The 19,348-nt window shown below is 45.8% G+C and overlaps 1 pseudogene; it reads right to left on the bottom strand.

Moving 5' to 3' along the window:
- Nucleotides 1-16,282: 16,282 nt before the first annotated feature.
- LOC147958712 (uncharacterized) lies at nucleotides 16,283-17,420 on the bottom strand (annotated as a pseudogene).
- Between the last annotated feature and the right edge of the window lie 1,928 nt (nucleotides 17,421-19,348).

Genomic DNA, 19,348 nt, shown 5'->3' with positions numbered 1-19,348 from the left:
ATGATGGAAGCCTTTCCTAGCACTTTGGCTACGGTCTTCTTGACCCTTTCCTTTCTTTTCTTTCCCTCAGCAGCAAATGGCTCTTTGGGTGCAGGCTTCTCAGTTGAAGCTCTTGCCTTTGACATGGGCTGCCTGCCTGCTGGCCTTTTGATTTTCAGCCCTGGCTTTGTGCCTTGAGCTGGCTCAACTCTCTTTGATGTGGCCTCTTCCTCTGCCACATAATCTTCATCTTCGGAATCAGAAGTTCTCTTCTTCCTCTGTCTGGTGGCAGCTTTTGGCAAGTTGCTAGGGGTGCTCCTGCTGCCCTCATCTGAAGAGCTGGAGGGACTAGTGCCCTCACTCATGTGCACCTGCTGCTCTGACATGTTCTGGCTGTCACTTTGATCAGACATGTTGCAAACTCTGACTGCTGACCCTGTGAACAGTTTATAGATGAGGTAGAAAAGATGAGCATCACAAAATGCAGAGATTTTTGCAAAAGAATGATCTAAAAACTTAGTTTTAGTTTCCCACTGAAATCATCTCGGATCTACCGATTTTCAAACTCGGTGATACCGAAGCAGTTTTGGAACCTAAACTAGTGAACTCGGTAGGACCGAGTCACAGTTTGGTGGCACCGAGACTGCTAGGGTTTCACAGAGTTCCAAAATCGGTCACACTGATAAGTAATTCTCGGTCAGACCGAGTCTCACTTGTGCAATGGCATAAGCCAAATCGGTGGGACCGAGTTTTTCAACTCGGTGGGTCCGAGATGGTTTCGGCGGAAACCTAACCCTAAAATTTTCGAATCAAAGCTAATCTACGGGCGTATTGACTGGATAGGAGTGTTTCAATTGTGGCAAGAATCATGAAGAACACAATGTGCTAGGAATCGGACGGGGAATAGCACTGTGATCGAGTCCATACCCTAGTTCGGCGGAGACTCACTACGGCAGCAACGGCGGGGCAGAATTCCCGTTGACGGCGACGGAGACCAGCGACTGGAGGCAGCTGGCGGCGAGAAGACAATCCGGAGACCACGTTGGCAGAGCAGGCTATCGCGCGGGCGAAGGGGTTCGGAAATTTCCAAATTTTTCCCGTGACTATATATAGCCCGACCCTGTCGGTGTGACCGAGTGGAACAACTCGGTGGCACCGAGATTCATAACTACAGGCAGTTACTGAAACTCGGTGTGACCGAAATTTTCAAATCGGTTGCACCGAGATCGAAAACCTAGATCAACTTAATGATCTCGGTAGGACCGAAAGTGGGGTATCGGTCAGACCGAGAATCATAAAGAGGTTTTGGAAGTTTAAGTCTATGACGGATCGGGGACTCCGAGCGCTCCTCACACAGAGTGGTTCGAATCTGACTTGATCAAATTTTGTGATGCAGCATGAATAGAGTTTGAGACGAGAAAAGCATAGATAGCTAGAGGAGGTACTTAGGCATTCTTGTCCATCCACTTGGCAAAAGAAAATAAAACCAAACAATCAAAACAACAAGTGGATGTCCTAGAATGAGCAAAATATGCAACCAGCATGCTCACACAATAAGATGGCAAATGAAATATGTGGCAAGGCATGCACAACCAATTCTAGCATCTATCAAGCAATTTGCGATGACAAGGTCATCTATATATGAGTATATTGACTTAGGAGTCAAGTGAGAGCACTTGATCATAGGTCATACTCATCGTTTAAGCTCAAGTGGGGTTACCACTTTTACATAAAGCATTGTTGTGTTCACATCTTTAGAGTTGCTTTAGCTCAGTCTTAGAGTAAAGCTCCCCCTAGATGTGATATCCCCCCTAAGAGGGATGAACTAACCTTGGGTTTTGTCGATGATGACTTCATGTAGATGTTAAAGATGTGGATGCTCAATGTTGATGTAGATCACTTGGAGCTATCCATTTGAGTGAATTGCACTTTCAATACCTACATGGGTTAGTCCCACAAGGAACAAACAAGGATATCCATAGACATAGAGTGATGCACACAAAAGATGATGTCCATGAAAACTTTTAGGTTACCTTGTCCCTTGTCTTACCAACAAAAGGGTTTGTGACTCCTTGAACTAGTGCAAGATGTGGAAGTTGATTGCACTTGTTCTTGCCAAAATGATAAGAGTGAAGTATGTTGGCGGAGTCACCCTCAAGAACTCTCTAGTTCTTCTTCTTTTGGATCCACATCATCTTGATGGGAATCCTTGGAGTTGTAGTCGTACTTGATGAAGTGGAACTTGAAGTAGTATTGGGAATCCACTTGACTAAGGTCTTAGGAGCTTCTTCAAATGCGTCAATTTCCTCTTGAAGCTTGTCCTTGCCTTTTTGCTTGTAGTCTTGTGGTGGAAGATCATCTTGAGCTTGTGTCCCCTTGAAAGAAGTATACTTCTCTTGTTGAGGAACAAACTTTGTCTTGGGGTATTGATCTTCTTCCCACTCAACTCCATTGGCATTGAACTTTCGTTCAAAACCAACACCTTGATTCTTCCGGTGCATTCCTTGCTTGCGCACAATTTCCTCGAATTGCTTACTCCCGGCAAGACTTTTGTACACTCCTTTCTCTATAATTCCCTTCAATAAACTATTTTCTTGCTCAAGTGTAACTTGGCTAAGAGAATCATTAGTGGAATCAAGAGAACTACTAGAAGCAACAATATTGGATTTAGCATGATCATTGTTACTGCTAGAGGAAGAATCTTTCTTGTTCTTGTTACTAGACTTGACTTGAGGCATGTAAGTGGATAAGAGTAAACGCTTGGCAATGTAAGAAGAGATTTTCTTGCGGAGATCATCATTGATTGCTTTTAAGAACTCATGCTCTTGCTCAATATTGAGCTTTTCAAAGCGTAATTTCTCATGAGCTCTTAAAAGTTCTCAATGATCTTCGAAGATAGTTTCATGAGCTAACTTAAGAGTGTTTAGTTCTTTAGTTAGAGCCTCAATCTTCTCCTTATCATTGTCATTCGTTTTATCTTGATTAGCATGTTTAATTGACGTTTCATCATAGTATTCATCACTAGAGTTGTCAACAAGCAAATCATCACCTAACAAGTCATCTTCATCACTATTGAAATCAACATACTCGGGGTGTGTTACCTTAGGACCTTTGGCCATGAAGCATCTTCCAATTCCTTCATTTGGTGAGTCAAATATGTCGTAGGAGTTGGTTGACACAAGTGCTAGACAGGCAACACCTTCATCTTGAGTATCTTCGGAGTCGGAGTGATAACTTCTCTCGGAGTGGCTGTCGGAGTCGAAGCCGAATACCCATTCACCAACATGAGCTTGATGTCTTCATCTTGTGTAGCTCCTTGATGATTTTTCCTTCATTTCCGAATCCTTGCTTCTCCGTGAGTATCTTCGTTCATAACGATCATCTCTACTCCTCCTCTCTCTTGGTGGTGATTCTTTGCTTCTTCTTTTTGGAGAATCTTCTCTTCTCTTGTAGGGAGCCGTACACTCATTGGAATAGTGTCCGGGTCTTCCACAACTGTAGCAGTTTCGCTCTCGACTAGAAGATCTTTTGTCATTGTAGGACCTTGACTTGAAGCTTCTATCTTTGCTTCTACTCTTGTAGAACTTGTTGAAGTTCTTCACCATTAAGCTCAATTCTTCATTGAAGTCTTGTTTCTCACTTGATGATGTAGGGGCTTCACATGAGGCTTTATAGGCACCACTTGATTTGTTGTGAAGTTCCTCTTTATCCTTAAGTGACATCTCATGAGCAACAATTCTTCCAATCACCTCCGTTGGCTTGAGATCTTTGTAATTGGGCATCATTTGGATCAATGTGCACACGGTATCATATTTTCCATCCAAGGCTCTTAGAATCTTCTTGATGATGAATCTGTCGGTCATCTCTTCACTTCCTAAGCCGGCAATCTCATTTGTGATGAGAGCAAGCCTAGAGTACATTTCAGCGACACCTTCACCATCCTTCAACTTGAACTTGTCAAGTTGGCTTTGAAGCACATCCAACTTGGATTCCTTGACGGAGTCGGTACCTTCGTGCATATCAATCAAAGTGTCCCAAATTTCCTTCGCATTCTCAAGACGGCTGATTTTGTTGAATTCTTCGGGGCACAATCCGTTGAAGAGAATATCACAAGCTTGAGCATTGTATTGCAACATCTTCAACTCATCCGCGGTAGCTTCACGGTTTGGTTCTCTCCCATCAAAGAAGTCACCTTGCAAACCAACACACACAATAGCCCAAACGGCGGGGTTATGTCCAAGAATATGCATTTTCATTTTATGCTTCCAACTAGCAAAATTAGTACCATCAAAGTAGGGACCTCTACGGCGGTAATTTCCCTCGCTAGACGCCATACTCTCCTACGTTGTGAAACCAAGGCTATGACCACCAAAGCTATGGAGATCAAAGCAAATGGAGACCAAAGCTCTGATACCACTTGTAGGATCAAAAGTATGTCTAGAGGGGGGGGGTGATTAGACTACTTGACCAAATAAAAGCTTAACCTTTTCCCAATTTTAGTTCTTGGCAGATTTTAGCTATTTTAGGACAAGTCAAGCAATCATCACATAATTCAAGCAAGCATGCAAAGAGTATATTGGCAGCGGAAAGTAAAGCATGCAACTTGCAAGAATGTAAAGGGAAGGGTTTGGAGAATTCAAACGCAATATGAGACACGGATGTTTTTCCCGTGGTTCGGATAGGTGGTGCTATCCTACATCCACGTTGATGGAGACTTCAACCCACAAAGGGTAACGGTTGCGAGAGTCCACACAGGGCTCCACCCACAAAGGGTAATGGTTGCGCGAGTCCACACAGGGCTCCACCCACGAAGGGTCCACGAAGAAGCAACCACCCACAAAGGGTCCACGAAGAAGCAACCTTGTCTATCCCACCATGGCCATCGCCCACACAGGACTTGCCTCACTAGCGGTAGATCTTCACGAAGTAGGCGATCTCCTTGCCCTTACAAACTTCTTGGTTCAACTCCACAATCTTGTCGGAGGCTCCCAAGTGACACCTAGCCAATCTAGGAGACACCACTCTCCAAGAAGTAACAAATGGTGTGTAGGTAATGAACTCCTTGCTCTTGTGCTTCAAATGATAATCTCCCCAACACTCAACTCTCTCTCATAGGATTTGGATTTGGTGGAAAGAAGATTTGAGTGGAAAGCAACTTGGGAAGGCTAGAGATCAAGATTCATATGGTAGGAATGGAATATCTTGGTCTCAACACATGAGTAGGTGGTTATTTCTCAGAACATATGAGTTGGAATGGTGTATGTGTTCTGATGGCTCTCTCTCCGAATGAAGAGGAGGTGGAGGGGTATATATAGCCTCCACACAAAATCCAACCGTTACACACAGTTTTCCAATCTCGGTGGGACCGAATCAACAAACTCGGTCGGACCGAAAATGTAAACCTAGTGACCGTTAGAGATTTTCGGTGGGACTGACATGCAACTCGGTAGGACCGATATGGTTAGGGTTTGGGCATAACGTAATCTCGGTGAGACCGATTACACAAACTCGGTGAGACCGAATTTGGTAATTAGCTAACCAGAGAGTTGGTCAGGCAAACTCGGTGGGACCGATTTGCTCTTTCGGTGAGACCGAAAAGTTACAAAGGGGAAACAATGAATTTACATTGCAATCTCGGTGGGACCGATTCGCTCTTTCGGTGAGACCGAAAAGTTACGAAAGGGAAACAGAGAGTTTGCAATCCCATCTCGGTGAGACCGAGATCCCTATCGGTAGAACCGAATTGCTAGGGTTTGGAAGTGGCTAATGACAAGTGAAACTCGGTGGCGCCGGATAGGAAGAATCGGTAGGACCGAGTTTGGCTTAGGGTTTAGGTCAAATGTGGATATGGGAAAGTAGTTGAGGGTTTTTGGAGCATATCACTAAGCACATGAAGCAAGAGGCTCATTAAGCAACACCTCATACCTCCTTGATAGTATTGGCTTTTCCTAAAGACTCAATGTGATCTTGGATCACTAAAATATAAAATGAAGAGTCTTGAGCTTTTGAGCTTGAGCTAATCCTTTTTCCTTAGCATTTTGAGGGTTCCACTTTCACATCCATGCCATGCCAATCATTGAGCTTTCCTGAAATAATCATCTTGGAATAGCATTAGCTCAATGAGCTATATGTTGTTATGAATTACCAAAACCACCTAGGGATAGTTGCACTTTCAAGAAGTCATGTTACTTGACCATGACGAACCTACGAACTATGAGGAAGCGATGATGAGCCCAGATTCCGCAAAATGGATTGAGGCCATGAAATCTGAGATAGAATCCATTGAGAATAAATGGATCTTCAAGAGGAAGACGGACGCTGATAGTAGTGTTACTATCTACGACGCTTGACTTGTCAAAAAGGTTTTTTTTGACAAATTCAAGATGTTGACTACGATGAGATTTTCTCCCTCATATCAATGCTTAAAGTCTGTCCGGATCATGTTAGCAATTGCCACATTTTATGAAATCTGACAAATGGATATCAAAACTGCATTCCTTGATGGATTTATTAAAGTAGAGTTGTATATGATACAATCAGAAGGTTTTGTCAATCCTAAAGGTGCTAACAAAATGTGCAAGCTCCAGCGATCCATCTATGGACTGGTGCAAGAATCTTGGAGTTGGAATATATGCTTTGATAAGTTGAGCAAAGCATATAGTTTTATACAGACTTGCGGTGAAGCCTGTATTTACAAGAAAGTGAGTGGGAGCACTACAACCTTTCTGATAAGTATATGTGAATGACATATTATTGATCAAAAATGATGTAGAATTTTCTGGACAACATAAAGGGGTGTTTGAAAGGATTTTTTCAAAGAAATACCTCGGTGAAGCTGCTTACGTAGTGGGCATCAAGATCTATAAAGATAGATCAAGACACTTGATAAGACTTTCAATGAGTACATACCTTGATAAGATTTTGAAGGAGTTCAAAATGGATCAGTCAAGGAAGGAGTTCTTGCCTGAGTTGTAAGGTGTGAAGTTGAGTAAAGACTCAAAACCCGACCACGGCAGAAAATAGAAAGAGAATGGAAAGTCATTCCCTATACCTCAGTCATAGGTTCTATAAAGTATGTTATGCTGTGTACCAGACCTGTTGTGTACCTCATCATGAGTTTGGCAAGATGGTACAATAGTGATCCAGGAGTGGATCACTGGACAATGGTCAAAATTATCCATAGTGGAATAAGGACATGTTTCTCGGTTATGGAGGTGACAAAAAGTTCTTCATAAAGGGTTACGTCAATACAAGCTTTGACACTGACCCGGATGACTCTAAGTCTCAATCTGGATACATATTGAGAGTGGGAGCAATTAACTAGAGTAGCTCCGTGTAGAGCATTGTAGACATAGTAAATTTGCAAAATACATATGGCTCTGAAAGTAGCAGACCCATTGACTAAACTTCTCTCACAAGCAAAACATGATCACACCTTAGTACTCTTTGGGTGTTAATCACATAGCGATGTGAACTAGATTATTGACTGTAGTAAACCCTTTGGGTGTTATTAGTCGCATGGAGATGTGAACTAATCACATAAAGATGTGAACTATTGGTGTTAAATCACGTGACGATGTGAACTAGATTATTGACTCTAGTGCAAGTGGGAGACTGAAGGAAATATGCCCTAGAGGCAATAATAAAGATGATATTTATATTTCCTTATATCATGATAAATGTTTACTATTCATGTTAGAATTGTATTAACCAGAAACTTGGTACATGTGTGAATACATAGACAAAATAGAGTGTCCCTAGTATGCCTCTACTTGACTAGCTCGTTAATCAAAGATGGTTAAGTTTCCTGACCATAGAAATGTGTTGTCATTTGATGAACGAGATCACATCATTAGAGAATGATATGATGGACAAGACCCATCCGTTAGCTTAGCACTATGATCGTTTAGTTTATTGCTATTGCTTTCTTCGTGACTTATACATGTTCGTTTGACTATGAGATTATGCAACTCCCGAATACCGGAGGAACACCTTGTGTGCTATCAAACGTCACAACTTAACTAGGTGATTATAAAGATGCTCTACAGGTGTCTCCGATGGTGTTTGTTGAGTTGGCATAGATCAAGATTAGGATTTGTCACTCCGTGTATCAGAGAGGTATCTCTGGGCCCTCTCGGTAATGCTCATCGCTATAAGCCTTGCAAGCAATGTGACTAATGAGTTAGTTGCGGGATGATGTATTACGGAACGAGTAAAGAGACTTGCCGGTAACGAGATTGAACTAGGTATGATGATACCGACGATCGAATCTTGGGCAAGTAACATATCGATGACATAGGGAACAACGTATATTGTTATGCGGTTTGACCAATAAAGATCTTCGTAGAATATGTAGGAGCCAATATGAGCATCCAGGTTTCGCTGGTGGTTATTGACTGGAGATGTGTCTCGGTCTTGTCTACATAGTTCTCGAACCCGTAGGGTCTGCACGCTTAACGTTCGATGATGATTTGTATTATGAGTTATGTGATTTGATGACCGAAGTTGTTCGGAGTCCCGGATAAGATCACGAACATAACGAGGAGTCTCGAAATGGTTGAGAGGTAAATATCGATACATTGGAAGGCTATATTTGGACATCGGAAAGGTTCTGAGTGATTCTGTGGGGACCCCGACTCATAAGTTGTGATCACCGAATGCACGTGTACAGTGATCCCAGAGATCAATGCTCACTGAACACACAGAAGCTGAATAACAAGAGTCTTACATCCATACATACCGTCTTACACAAATTATGACCATTATGGTCAAGTCTTACATAGATAAAGCCACAAGGGTTGAATATCAAATAAACTTAAGCAACGGAAATCTTCGTCGATAAGTAGAACCCATGCCATCTGCCTTAACCCTACAGGCATTCTGACTGGGAAACGTCCTAGTTCGCATGTTCGTCTCCAAAGAACTCTTCTTAGAACTCCGGTTCTTCCATGCCTGGCCAATTAAATAACCAGTGGCAAGCCAATGAGTACTTTGAATGTACCCCCAAGCAACCCATGTTTTGGCTCAAGATACAACAATGCATGACATAGGTAAATTTTTGCAGAAAGCTAATTTTTGTTGTGTTATGACATGTTCAATAACTGGTAAACAATGCATCGCATGAATTCAAGTAACCATAGGGGTTGGTTACATATATCAACATAAAGGGAGTGGGCTCCAACCCAACTCATTCATGTCAAGTCCTTTGACTTGACCCAAGAAGTACTTCCCACACACACTGGTTTGTAAACAAGTGGACGTAGCCCAAGAGTGGTTACCCAGCTGTCCTTGACCGTGGACACGGCTATTCGAATAGTTTTACACTCTGCAGAGGTGCACACTTTACCCACAAGATCCGGGGAAGTTCCGTGTCATCCATGACCCGCGGTACCTCAAGTACCCGGGGTAAGCACCCGATCACTATCTTTCCCTAGACGACACTAACATGGAGTCCACTCGATTGGTAGTAACCCCCGTGCCCAACCTTTCACAACTTAAAATTGTGGAGCCTTGCTCCCATATTCATCACATACCACTGGCACGGGGTACCAACGGTGTGTCCGGTGCCCCATAAAAATGTTCTTGGCCGCCCTACCTGGCACGACCCCGTCCCGAGAGAGAGCACCAACTCTCCCCTGTCACTAGTAATGCGGGCTCCAAGCTAGTATCGGCCTAGGTAATCAATAATGCCCTTTCCCATATAAGGGTAGAGTGGTTGCGCATGTAAGGCTGGAATAACGGTCGCAACTTAAACCAATCTGTTTTGAAAACAACACACACTTGCCTCGGTACACCACTTCATCATCAAGTGGCTACCCAACTCATCATCTCCCCCAGGCATAAGTGTCACCCGATGGGGTTTTCGAAAAGTCTTTTGAAAATACTATGTCTCCATCACCATGCATATTCTCGTCCCTTTTTGCATAGCACTACTTTAGCATCCTATCTACTCCCACCGGCATAACCCTCATAAGGAGGTAGGGTCATGCACAATGCAAGTATCAACGAGGAAGTAACGGAGGCAAACCATCAAAGTGGTTCCACCTCATCATGATTCCGTTGCAACAACAATATGGTGCTATATGTCATGCATAAAAAGGGTTTCATAGACATGGTCAAAGGGCTGCTTGCCTGGCTCAACAAAGTCTTCTGGGTCTTCAAAGTCTTCTGGTCCAACTCCTTCGTCAGCAACGCAATCTATCATCGCAAATAATAACTAGAAAAATAAGGTAATAATAAAACAGAAAAACCAAGGTGCTCAGAAAAATGTCAACTTATTTTTGTTAAATATTAGGATGAAACTAAGAAGGGGAAAATTACTAGTTTTGGATTTGGAGTGGCAGAAGAGAAGAAATGGATTTTTAGAGGGGTCTAAATATATTCAAATTTGAATTTGAATATGGACAGTACATAAAAGTTGCTTGGACATGAGTGAAAATTATACCATTAAACAGGTAGGATTTTTATAAGATTTTAGGAATTGGAATGGTTGCATTTGGATTAATATTTAATCCAATGGAATTTTTGGAAAAGTGATAGAAAAAGAAAAGGAAAAAGGGCTCTGTGCCTGCTGGGCCAAAACAGCAGCAGGGCAGCGGCCCAGCCGAGTCGGCGCGCGCGCCAGGTTTGAACCTGACGGGCAGGGCCCAGCTGCCAGTGGGAGAGAGGGGGCGAGTGAGAGGTGAGGATGATAGGCGGGGCCCGCCTGTCATCTCTGACCTTGCGACCAGAGGGCCGGCGTGCTCACCGTCGGCGAAGAAGGGCACGGCGGGGTGAGATGATGGCACCGTTGGACTCAGTGCAGAGTCGCCGTTCAGGTGGAGGTGGTTGCGGTCGCCGGGGTGGCCTGGTTCGCCGGCAACAAGGTCTTGCGGCGGAGGAGCTTCGGGTGGTGGTCGTTCCGGTCGACTCCGGCTGCAAACGAGGCGGGGGAGAGAGGGGTAATGATCAGTGGGAGGAGGCGGTTTCATATCGGGGTAGAGGAGGAGTGGGGTAGGCCTGTACCTCGCAAACTCCGGCGAGCCGAAGCAGCGGAGCTCGAGCCCGATCTCGAGCTCGGGTGCTCCTGGAGATGAACTGGGGTGCAGGGGGATGATTAGGGGAGTGAGAGAGCGAGTGGTGAGGAGAGGAGGGCTCGGGGAGGCCCTTAAATAGGCGAACGGCAGGGTGCCGTGGACCCGTGCGCCGGTGAGCTCCTGCTCGTTGCCACAGGGCTCGGGAGGAGCTGGCGCCGTGTCTGGGGTGTTGCTGGGTGTGGACTATGCCGAGGGGAGCTAAGGGAGAGAGCGGGGAGGGGTCAGAGACGCCGCGCGTGTGAGCCGTGCCATTGGCGCGCTCGGGCGGCCAGCGCGCGTGCGAGCTGGGGCGAGAGGAGGGATAAGGAAGAGGGGGACCAGGGTTTAGTGTGCCGCGAACGCCGAGGCGCATCGTCGGGCGTGCTGGGGAGGCCCGAGGTGGCCGGAGGCGGTTGGAAGGGGGCGGCTACAGTGCGGGAGCGCACTGTAGCGTGCCCCGGAGCATGCGAATGGCTGGCATAGCCATTTTTTATGCAACGTGGGCGCGTCCAAAGGTGCCTGGTAGCTCTAGGGGGAAGTAAAGAAGTGGGCTGTGGCCTTGGATGCCCTGGGAGTCAGTAGGAGAGGAGAGGGGTAGAAGAAGAGGGAGAGAGGGGCCGTCCAGGGAGGTAAATGGGGGTATTTTAACCTTCAATCATTGAGCTGAGGCCAGGGAAGAGTTACTGGAGGTAGGAGAGGACTAGGAGGAGCTGTGGTAAAAGTTGAGCTCAAGGAGAATAGTGTTAGTGGTCAAAATGGTGATTTTTGAAAAGTGGCAGAAGGTGTTTGATAATGGTTTGGGTAAGAAAAATATTTCCAATTGCCATGAGACTCCACAGGGTGAAATGACACATATAATTAGGGTCTTCCACCAATTTGGAGCTTATTTGGGAAAAGTTGCCAATGCAACTTTTGTAAACCCTAGAAATTAGCAGAAATGAACTTGTGTAGATCTAGTTGAGCAAATCACTTCCCCTTGATGCACCACTTGGTTTAGTGGCCTCATTTGGTCATGTGAACATGCTCACAAAAGTTGGGATCAAGGAGAGAAAGTTGGTAGTACAAACTTGTTCAAATTTGTTTCTGGTCAGAGAGGGTTTTGGGGCATTTTGGTGAACCAAAATGACCTTAATTGACATGAGGCTTTACATGGTGATAACAATATGCATTTGTGACTTGCTGGGTTTTCCTTGGATTTTTATGAAAATATTTCCTGTAGAAATATTTCAAATCCTTGAAATGGGCAGAAATGGTTTTGGGAGGTTCTGTCCAATATTTTGATCATGACCATGTGTTGAAACTCATATATATGGAAAATATATGTCCACTGAGTTTCCCTGATTTTTCTCAAATATTTTTAAAACAATAAAATAACTTTTCCCTATTAAAGACCATTTCTGGCCATAAGAAAAAGCTTTTAAATAAAATGGGAAAGTAACTTTTAAAATTATATCTTTCTGGTTTATGGGAATCCTTTATCTAATAGGTTTCAAATATACTTTTTGAAATATTTTTCATACCCCAAATCAAGTACTTGTAGTGCAAACCTCAATTCAGGGTTTTTTGGAAAACTAATTTTTGAAAATACTATTTGGCCAAATTATTTTTGTAGGAAAATATTATATTTCACTATACACATGGCATGATAATTGTGCAGAAGTTTGGGGTAAGGAGATGAAGTACAGAAGGTGGAGTAGTTGACTTTAAAGAGCACTTGAAAAACCACACAGAGAAATCCAACTCCAAAATAAAAGCCAAATAATGTAGAAGTTTTTGTCGATCTAAATTTTAATGCTTTATTAATGCAAATGAAATGTTACAAAATGCAGGGTGTGACAGACCTACCCCCCTTACAAGAATCTCGTCCCTGAGATTCCTAAACTAGGCTTTAAAGAGATACGAAAACTCGGATCTAAGGTAGTCTTCACGTTCCCATGTTGCTTCTGCTTCTGTGTGGTTACTCCACTGGACCTTGAAGTACTTGATGGTGCGGCTTCGAGTGCGTCGTTCAGCCTCGTCCAAAATGCAGATGGGTCTCTCGCGGTAGGTCAAATCGGGCTGAAGGTCAATGGCTTGGTGATCGACGTCCTTGTAAAGATCAGGTTTGTCTGGAACTTGGAGACACTTCCGGAGTTGTGACACATGGAATACGTTGTGCACATCGGATAGTTCAGGTGGCAGTTCCAACTGGTAAGCCACTTCTCCTCGCCGTTCAGTGATCTCGAAGGGGTCGATGTATCTTGGTGTGAGTTTTCCTTTGACATGGAAGCGATGGGTTCCCTTGAGAGGTGTGACCCAGAGATAGACATGGTCTCCAACTCGGAAGGTCATGTCTCTCCGACATGAGTCAGCGTAGCTCTTCTGCCTTGACTTGGCAGCCTTCAAACGCTCTCTGACAAGCTGGACTTGCTCTTCTGCTTCACGGAGGATATCGGGCCCAAAGGCTAGTCCTTCTCCGGTCTCTGACCAATTGAGGGGTGTGCGACACTTGCGTCCGTACAACACCTCAAATGATGCCATCTGGAGGCTTGACTGATAACTTTTATTGTAGGAGAACTCGGCGAAAGGGAGGCAATCTTCCCACCTAGCTCCATATGCTAAGACACAGGCTCGGAGCATGTCTTCGAGTATCTGATTTACTCGTTCTATCTGACCTCCGGTCTGTGGGTGGAAAGCAGTGCTGAAGGACAACTTGGTCCCCATGGCCTCTTGGAACTTCTTCCAGAATCTTGAGGTAAACTGGGTTCCTCGGTCTGACACAATCTCCTTGGGAACACCATGAAGGCTTACGATTCTGTTGATGTAGAGGCTGGCTAGCTGGTTTCCCTTGTAATTCGTTTTGACAGGAATGAAATGGGCTACTTTGGTCAAATGGTCGACTACGACCCAGATGGAGTCATGTCCCTTATTTGATCTGGGTAATCCAGTGATGAAGTCCATTCCGAATTTATCCCATTTCCATTCAGGCACCTGGAGAGGCTGCAACAATCCAGCGGGTCGCTGATGTTCAGCTTTGACCCTTTGGCATATGTCACACTTAGCGACGAAAGTGGCTATCTCTCTCTTCATGCCATGCCACCAGAATCTTTCCTTTAGGTCTTGATACATCTTGGTTCCTCCGGGGTGGATGGAATACGGGGTGTCATGAGCTTCTTGCAAGATCAAATTCTTGAGCTCAATCTTGTTGGGTACCCAAATGCGATTCCCAAACCACACAATTCCTTGCTCATCCTCTGAGAATCCTGGGGCCTTGCCTGCCTTGATCTTCCTCTTGATGCCTTCAATACTTTCGTGTCCCTTCTGAGCTTCCTTAACATCATCTATCAAGGTAGGCCTAACTTCGAGGTTGGCTAAGAATCCTGGTGCAACCAGTTCCAACCCGAAGCTTTCAAGTTCTTCATACAAGGCGGGTAGCCTGTCCTTAAGCATAGCATTCAAGGAACAAGCCTTTCTGCTTAATGCATCTGCTACCACATTAGCCTTTCCAGGGTGGTATTGAACACTAAGGTCATAATCCTTGATCAACTCTAGCCATCTTCTTTGCCTCATGTTCAATTCCTTCTGAGTGAAAATATACTTTAGACTTTTGTGATCCGTGTATATCTCACACCGCTTCCCTAGGAGGTAATGTCGCCATGTCTTCAGGGCATGAACTACAGCTGCCAACTCGAGGTCATGAGTAGCATAGTTCTCTTCATGAGGCCGTAGTTGCCTCGAAAGGTAAGCTACGACTCTGCCCTCTTGCATCAGAACACCTCCCAGTCCGGTTCTCGATGCATCACAATATATCACAAATTCCTTGTGTATATCTGGTGTGGCCAAAACTGGGGCGGTGGTCAATCTCTTCTTCAGCTCCTGGAAGCTTTCTTCGCACTTCGGCGTCCATTCAAACTTCTTGTCCTTCTTCAAGAGCTGAGTCATGGGTCGTGCAATGCCTGAGAATCCTTCAACGAACTTGCGGTAATATCCTGCACGTCCGAGGAAGCTTCTGACTTCCTTCACATTGCTTGGGGATTGCCATTCAGTCACGGCTTCAATCTTAGTGGGATCGACCGACAATCCTTCTTCGGTCAAAACATGACCCAAGAATCCAACTTCACGCAGCCAAAATTCGCACTTGCTGAACTTGGAATACAGTTGGTGCTCTCGAAGCTTGTCTAGGACCATCCTCAAGTGTTGCTCGTGCTCTTCTTCCATCTTTGAGAAGACAAGAATGTCATCAATGAAGACAACGACAAACTTGTCCAAATATTCCATGAAGACCTTATTCATGAGATACATGAAGTAAGCTGGGGCATTGGTCAATCCAAAGGACATGACCGTGCACTCATACAGGCCATATCTGGTTACAAATGCCGTCTTCGGAATATCTTGGGGTCTGATTTTCAGCTGGTAGTACCCAGATCTGAGGTCGATCTTGGAGAACACCTTGGCCCCATTGAGTTGATCAAACAGATCTTCAATCTTGGGAAGTGGATACTTGTTCTTGATTGTAACTTCATTGAGGGAGCGGTAGTCAACGCACAAGCGGATGGTACCTTCCTTCTTTGCCACTAACAGAACAGGTGATCCCCAAGGGGAGGCACTAGGGCGGATAAATCCCTTCCTCAACTGCTCTTCCAGTTGCTTCTTCAACTCTGCTAACTCTTCCGATCCCATTCTATAGGGCTTCTTATAGATGGGTCCTGCTCCGGGCATGAGCTCAATGATGAACTCAATGTCTCGGTCTGGAGGCATTCCCGATAGCTCATCAGGAAAGACATCAGGGTATTCGCATACCACCGGCACTTGCTCCAATCCGACTTTAGTCAGACAGTTGACTTGGTTGGCTTGAGCAGAGGAGGGGTTGGAGGCAAATTTAACTTCGACTCCTCGGTCATTGGTTACAGTGACGGTCTGGTTGGCGCAATCTAACAAGCCTTGGTGCTTGATGAGCCAATTCATTCCTAAGATCACATCCAAGCCTTGTGATCTTAAGACGATAAGGTCTGCTAGGAAGTCTACCCCATTAATGACAATTCTGACTCCTTTACATCCTATCTTGGCTCTCATCTCTGCTCTGGGGGTTTGCACCACCATAGGGTTATTCAGGGGTGTAGGGGTCATGCCACTTTTTAATGCAAACTCTTGGGTGACAAATGAATGCGTGGCTCCAGAATCAAACAAGACAGTTGCAGGTGCTGAGTTAACAAGGAACGTACCCAGCACGACGTCCGGGTCTTCCTGGGCTTCTTCTGCAGTGACATGATTCACACGACCCTTGCCGTTGTTGGGCGGGTTGCGGGGAGCTTGGTTCCTTGGTGGCATTCCACGGCCTTGCCCTGGGTTCTGCGCATTAGGGCGCGAGGCGTCGGGCTTCTTGTTAGGGCAATTCTTGGAGTAGTGTCCTGGCTGACCACATCCGAAGCAAGTGACTTGATTGGGGTTGCTGCTCTTGCCGACATTGTTATTGGGGTTGTTGTAAGTTGGCCTGGGGTTGGCATACGGCTGAGGCTGATAGTTGGTGCGAGGTGCAGGGGCTCTTGGCTGCTGATAGGTTGGCTTGACCGGGGCTGGCTGCCACGGGCGAGGCCTCTGGTCGTTGGAGCTACCCTTGCTGATCATCTTGCGCTTACGAGTATCGTCCAAAGCACGTCGCTTGTCCTCAAGCATGAGTGCCTTGTTCACCAGATCAGGAAAGGTTGGGCAGTCACACACAACAAGCGAGTACTGCAGAGTCTGGTTAAGGCCTTCCATGAAGCGCTCCCTTTTGGCAGTATCAGTGCTGACATCCTCAGGAGCATACCTTGAGAGAACACTGAACTTCTGCATGTACTCCTTGACAGTGCTACTTCCTTGCTTCAGGGCTCGGAATTCACGCTTCTTGATGGCCATGATTCCGGAAGGAATGTGGGCCTTGCGGAATTCTGCCTTGAAGTCATTCCAAGTGATGTTTTGCTCAGCATGCATGGCCTTGAATCCATCCCACCAAGCTCTGGCAGTTCCCCCGAGACAGTGAGCAGCATATGCCACCTTCTCACGGTCCTCAGTGCATCCGACTAGTTCCAGCAGATCCTCAATGGTGCGGACCCAGTCGTCTGCATCCAGGGGTTCAGCAGTCTTGATGAAGGTGGGTGGTGCATGCTTCTTGAACTCCACCAACGCAGAACGTCCATTGCCGTTTCCCGCCGGTTGGCGATTGACAGCTTGAGAAATCATCTGGAGGGCTGCAGTGTTGGCTTGGCGTTCCTCTCGGAAGGCTTGGAGAAGCTGAGCCATGTCCATGTTTGGAGGTGGTGGCGGTGGTGGAGCTTGTCCTTGGGTTTGGTCCTGACTAGCTTCTGCTCCGGCTGAACCTCCGGCTTCTTGCTGCTGGGTAGAGGTACCAGTACGAGTTACAACAGGCATCCTGTTGGAGCGGTCAAGGTCTCATGATTGGGAAAGATGGGGAAAGCAATATAGATGGGATGCCTAGTAAGGGGGTTTGTATGACACTAATTGTTTTCATGCAAGGGCCAAAAGGCCAAACACATTCATTAAAATCCAAATGGGTGATGTAGTCGCTTACAAGTTCCCGTAGGAAAGCACGATGTCCATCAAACACATCAAAAGCAAACACAACACTACATGGCTTCATATGAACCATTACAAGGACTCGACTTCGCATAGGGGTACACGACCTATCCTACTGTAGGGGTTACTAACGGGCATATCCAGGTTGCGAATGATGCCTAAGTGGTGGAATGCTCGGTCACATAGTCTGGCTCTTCTGGGTCTTCCTCCTCGTCATCGGTGGCCTGACTTCCTTCATTGCTCGAAGGGGTGGGGGAGTGGAGGAGCTCAACACGTCGTTGCTTTGCCGGTGGTGTGAAGAGCTTGCGGTAATCCCTTGCGCTCATGCGGTGCTGATGTGGTGGTTCCCCATCCTTTGGGGGTCTTCCGCCTCGGTATGCGATCGCGGGCTGACCAGGGGGAGCACCTTCCTTCTTGATCCTATCCGTCTTCTCTTGTGCTTGGCGAAGAAGTGCCTTGGTCTCATGAAGTTCCTTTCGGAGCTCCATTGATTCCGAGGCCAAGTGTTGTGCCAAACTATCTGCACAAAGGCTGAAGTAGGTCTGGAATCGGAGTGGAAGTCCTTCTTCTAATGGTGGAGCTGGCGCACTGCTCTCATCCTCACCTTCCTTCCGAAAGGCAAGAAGCGGGTTGCCAAGTCGTCTGCCATCTCTGGAAGAAGGTCTCGGAGGCGGGTGAGTGCCTTGAGGGTTGTCGTCTCGACGGCAAGAACCAGTGTTGCCATCTGGGGTCCCTCGAAGAACCAGCTTGTTGGAGAGTCATTAGCCTTCACGATCACTTCCACATGATACTCCGTCTCGGTGTCATTGATCCAATGCTCATGGTAGGTGAAAATGGGGGCTCAGTGAAACTGGCACTTCTTGAGGCTATCCTCGAGAAGCACGGGAAATCCGATGGTCAGGAAGTCTTCGGGTACGGCAGCCATCTACAAAGGTTGAATGGGAGAGGTCAATAAGGGAAATATATCTTGGGTGGGGTAAGCTTTAGAAAAGAAGAGAAGTTTAGATGGTCTCAAGCTAACTAACGTCCATGCTAACTAAGGCTTCCTACAGTCAGGATGGCTCTGATACCAGCTTTGTGGGGACCCCGACTCATAAGTCGTGATCGCCGAATGCACGTGTACAGTGATCCCAGAGATAAATGCTCACTGAACACACAGAAGCTGAATAACAAGAGTCTTACATCCATACATACCGTCTTACACAAATTATGACCATTATGGTCAAGTCTTACATAGATAAAGCCACAAGGGTTGAATATCAAATAAACTTAAGCAGCGGAAATCTTCGTCGATAAGTAGAACCCATGCCATCTGCCTTAACCCTACAGGCATTCTGACTGGGAAACGTCCTAGTTCGCATGTTCGTCTCCAAAGAACTCTTCTTCGAACTCCGGTTCTTCCATGCCTGGCCAATTAAATAACTAGTGGCAAGCCAATGAGTACTTTGAATGTACCCCCAAGCAACCCATGTTTTGGCTCAAGATACAACAATGCATGACATAGGTAAATTTTTGCAGAAAGCTAATTTTTGTTGTGTTATGACATGTTCAATAACTGGTAAACAATGCATCGCATGAATTCAAGTAACCATAGGGGTTGGTTACATATATCAACATAAAGGGAGTGGGCTCCAACCCAACTCATTCATGTCAAGTCCTTTGACTTGACCCAAGAAGTACTTCCCACACACACTGGTTTGTAAACAAGTGGACGTAGCCCAAGAGCGGTTACCCAGCTGTCCTTGACCGTGGACACGGCTATT

The sequence above is a fragment of the Triticum urartu genome, chromosome 7A (assembly GCF_056163025.1).
Source record: "Triticum urartu cultivar PI428250 chromosome 7A, HENAU_Tu73, whole genome shotgun sequence".
Classification (NCBI taxonomy): Eukaryota; Viridiplantae; Streptophyta; class Magnoliopsida; order Poales; family Poaceae; genus Triticum; species Triticum urartu.
The sequence above is the reverse complement of the archived record's forward strand: the minus strand, read 5'-3'. Positions and strand labels throughout refer to the sequence as shown.